The sequence below is a fragment of the Arachis hypogaea genome, chromosome 19 (assembly GCF_003086295.3).
Source record: "Arachis hypogaea cultivar Tifrunner chromosome 19, arahy.Tifrunner.gnm2.J5K5, whole genome shotgun sequence".
Taxonomy (NCBI): domain Eukaryota; kingdom Viridiplantae; phylum Streptophyta; class Magnoliopsida; order Fabales; family Fabaceae; genus Arachis; species Arachis hypogaea.
The window spans coordinates 123,146,401-123,151,048 of NC_092054.1; the positions used below are offsets into that span (position 1 = coordinate 123,146,401).

Below are 4,648 nucleotides of genomic sequence, written 5' to 3' on the forward strand. Positions count from 1 at the left end.
TGTCTATTGCTGAGTGGATGATGGAAAAGGTTTATTATTGTTAAACCTGTTTCTTCCACCATTATTAAAGCCTTGTTGAGGCCTTTGATCCTTCCATGAGAGATTTGGATGATTTCTCCATGATGGATTATAGGTGTTTCCATAAGGTTCACCTAAGTAATTCACCTCTATTATTGCAGGGTTTTCAGGATCATAAGCTTCTTCTTCATAAGAAGCCTCTTGAGTACTGTTGGATGCAGCTTGCACTCCATTCAGACTCTGAGAAATCATATTGACTTGCTGAGTCAATATTTTGTTCTGAGCCAATATGGCATTCAGAGTATCAATTTCAAGAACTCCCTTCTTCATAGGCGTCCCATTATTCACAGGATTCCTTTCAGAAGTGTACATGAACTAGTTATTTGCAACCATGTCAATGAGTTCTTGAGCTTCTGCAGGCATTTTCTTTAAGTGAATGGATCCACCTGCAGAAGTGTCCAATGACATCTTTGATAACTCAAACAGACCATCATAGAATATATCCAGGATGGTCCATTCTGAAAGCATGTCAGAAGGACACTTTTTGGTCAACTGTTTGTATCTTTCCCAAGCTTCATAGAGGGATTCACCTTCTTTTTGTATGAAGGTTTGAACATCCACTCTAAGCTTGCTCAGCTTTTGAGGAGGAAAGAACTTGGCTAAGAAAGCCGTGACCAGCTTATCCCAAGAGTTCAGGCTGTCTTTGGGTTGAGAGTCCAACCACACTCTAGCTCTGTCTCTTACAGCAAAAGGGAAAAGCATGAGCCTGTAGACTTCAGGATCTACTCCATTAGTCTTAACAGTATCACAGATCTGCAAGAATTCAGCTAAGAACTGAAAGAGATCTTCAGATGGAAGTCCATGAAACTTGCAGTTTTGTTGCATTAGAGAAACTAGCTGAGGTTTCAGCTCAAAGTTGTTTGCTCCAATGGCAGGAATGGAGATGCTTCTTCCATGTAAATTGGAATTAGGTGCAGTAAAGTCACCAAGCATTCTCCTTGTATTATTGTTGTTAGGTTCGGCTGCCATCTCCTTTACTTGTTCGAAATTTTCAATAAGGTTGTCTCTGGATTGTTGTAATTTAGCTTCTCTTAGTTTCCTCTTCAGAGTCCTTTCAGGTTCTGGATTAGCTTCAACAAGAATGCCTTTTTCTCTGTCCTTGCTCATAAAAAAGAGAAGAGAAAAAGAAAAGAAGAGGAATCCTCTATGTCACAGTAAAGAGGTTCTTTATTTTTAGTAGAAAAAGAAGAAGAAGAAAAATTCGAACACAGATAAAAGAGGGGGTTCGAATTTGGTGAGTGATGTGAGGAAGAGATGTTAGTAGATGAATAAATAGAATAAGATGAGAGAGGGAGAGGATTTTTGAAAATATTTTTTTGAAAAAGAGTTAGTGATTTTCGAAAATAGTTTTGGAAAGAGGTTAGTAATTTTCGAAAATTTTTAAAATCAAAGATTAAAATAATTAGTTAATTAAAAAGAATTTTTGAAAAAGAGGAAGATATTTTCGAAAATTAGAGAGAGAGAGTTAGTTAGGTGGTTTTGAACAAGATAAGAAACAAACATAAAGTTAGTTAGTTAGTTGAAACAAATTTTGAAAAGATGAGAAGTTAGGAAGTTAGAAAAGATATTTTGAAATCATATTTTTGAAAAAGATAAGATAGGGAAGATATTTTTGAAAAGCTATGATTGAAATTAGTTTTGAAAAAGATTTGATTTTTAAAATCACAATTAATGACTTGATTCACAAGAAATCACAAGATATGATTCTAGAACTTAAAGTTTGAATCTTTCTTAACAAGTAAGTAACAAACTTGAAATTTTTGAATCAAAACATTAATTGTTATTGTTATTTTCAAAAATTTGATATAAAAATAAGAAAAAGATTTTTGAAAAATATTTTTGGAATTTTCAAAAATAACTAAGAAAAATGAAAAAGATTTGATTTTTGAAAAAGATTTTGAAAAAAGATAAGATTTTTAAATTGAAAATTTGATTTGACTCATGAAAACAACTAGATTTTAAAAATTTTTGAAAAAATCAAATCTAATTTTCGAAATTTTGAGAGAGAAAAAAAAAGAAAGATATTTTTTTGATTTTTGAATTTTTATGATGAGAGAGAAAAACAAGAAAAATGATGCAATGCATGAAAGTTATGGATCAAAACATGTGATGCATGCAAGAATGCTATGAATGTCAAGATGAACACCAAGAACACTATGAAGATCATGATGAACATCAAGAACATATTTTTGAAAAATTTTTAATGCAAGGAAAACATGCAAGATACCAAACTTAGAATTCTTTAATGCTTAGACACTAAGAATTCAAGAATGCATATGAAAAACAAGAAAAGACACAAAACATGCAAATGCAAAGATCAAACAAGAAGACTTACCAAGAACAACTTGAAGATCATGAAGAACACTATGAATGCATGAATTTTCGAAAAATGCAAGATGAATATGCAATTGACACCAAACTTATAACATGACTCAAGACTCAAACAAGAAACACAAAATATTTTTTATTTTTATGATTTTCTAATTTTTTTTATATTTTTTTTTAATTTTTCGAAAATCATTTTGAAAAACAAAAATAAGGATTCCAAAATTTTTAATATGAATTCCAGGAATCTTATGCTCTTTAGTCTAAAGCTCCAATCAAATGGTCAGGCATTGCATAATAGCCAGCCAAGCTTTAGCATGTAACAGGTAGATCATGAACAGCAGTAGGTGGATTAGCACCAACTAGCTTGCTCTTGATAATAAATTGGAAGCCTCAGTCCAAATGAATTTAGACATGGCTTTACAGCCAGCCAGGCTTCACATGCTTCATGAAACACTAGAATTCATTCTTAAAAATTTTGAATAAAATTATAAAATTTTTGAAAACATTTATATTTTAAAATTTTTTCGAAAACAAAGGAGAAAATTTTGAAAGATTTTTGAAAAATTTTTGAAAAGAAAACAAAAAGAAAATTACCTAATCTGAGCAACAAGATGAACCGTCAGTTGTCCAAACTCAAACAATCCCCGGCAACGGCGCCAAAAACTTGGTGCGCAGAAATTGTGATTACACTTTGATTATGTAAAATTCATTGCTCTTTCTTTCCCTGGAAATGGTGCCAAAAACATGATGCCAATACCATGGTTCACAACTTCGCACAACTAACCAGCAAGTGCACTGGGTCATCCAAGTAATACCTTACGTGAGTAAGGGTCGAATCCCACGAAGATTGTTGGTATGAAGCAAGCTATGGTCACCTTGTAAATCTCAGTCAGGCGGATATAAAATAGTAATGGGGTTTTCGAAAATAATTAATAAAATAGGGATAGAAATACTTATGTAAATCATTGGTGAGAATTTCAGATAAGCGAATAGAGATGCTTTCGTTCCTCTGAACCTCTGATTTCCTGCTATCTTCATCCAATCAGTCTTACTCCTTTCCATGGCTGGCTTTATGTGATGCATCACCATTGTCAATGGCTACTTTTGGTCTTCTCTCGGGAAAATGATCCAAATGCCCTGTCACGGCACGGCTAATCGTCTGGAGGCATCACCCTTGTCAATGGTTACATCCTATCCTCTCAGTGAAAATGGTCAACGCACCCTGTCACGGCACGGCTATTCATCTGTCGGTTCTCGATCATGCTGGAATAGGATTTACTATCCTTTTGTGTCTGTCACTACGCCCAGCAATCGCGAGTTTGAAGCTCGTCACAGTCATTCAATCATTGAATCCTACTCGGAATACCACAGACAAGGTTTAGACTTTCCGGATTTTCTTGAATGCCGCCATCATTCTAGCTTACACCACGAAGATTCTGATTAAGAGATCCAAGAGATACTCATTCAGTCGAAGGTAGAACGGAAGTGGTTGTCAGGCACGCGTTCATAGGGAATGATGATGATTGTCACGTTCATCACATTCAGATTGAAGTGCGAATGAATATCTTGGAAGCGAAATAAGATGAATTGAATAGAAAACAGTAGTACTTTGCATTAATCTTTGAGGAACAGCAGAGCTCCACACCTTAATCTATGGAGTGCAGAAACTCTACCGTTGAAAATACATAAGTGAAATGTCCAGGCATGGCCGAATGGCCAGCCCCTCTGATCTAAGAACCAGGCATCCAAAGATGAACAATGGATTAAAACTGAGACCAAAGATGTCTAATACAATAGTAAAAAGTCCTATTTATAATAAGCTAGCTACTAGGGTTTACAGAAGTAAGTAATTGATGCATAAATCCACTTCCGGGGCCCACTTGGTGTGTGCTTGGGCTGAGCTTGAGTGTTACACATGTAGAGGTCCTTCTTGGAGTTGAACGCCAGCTTTTGTGCCAGTTTGGGCGTTGAACTCCACTTTGCAGCTTGTTTCTGGCGCTGGACGCCAGAATTGGGCAGAGAGCTGGCGTTGAACGCCAGTTTGCGTCGTCTAAACTCGGGAAAAGTATGGACTATTATATATTGCTGGAAAGCTTTAGATGTCTACGTTCCAACGCAATTGGAAGCGCGCCATTTTGAGTTCTGTAGCTCCAGAAAATCTATTTTGAGTGCAGGGAGGTCAGAATCCAACAGCATCAGCAGTCCTTCTTCAACCTCTGAATCTGATTTTTGCTCAAGTCCC

At 35.6% G+C, this 4,648-nt stretch overlaps 1 non-coding gene across 1 annotated transcript; it reads left to right on the forward strand.

Moving 5' to 3' along the window:
- Positions 1-540: 540 nt before the first annotated feature.
- Positions 541-648, forward strand: LOC112781141 (small nucleolar RNA R71). The gene has a single exon (XR_003191935.1). It is a non-coding gene; the product is annotated as a small nucleolar RNA R71 (small nucleolar RNA).
- Positions 649-4,648: the final 4,000 nt, after the last annotated feature.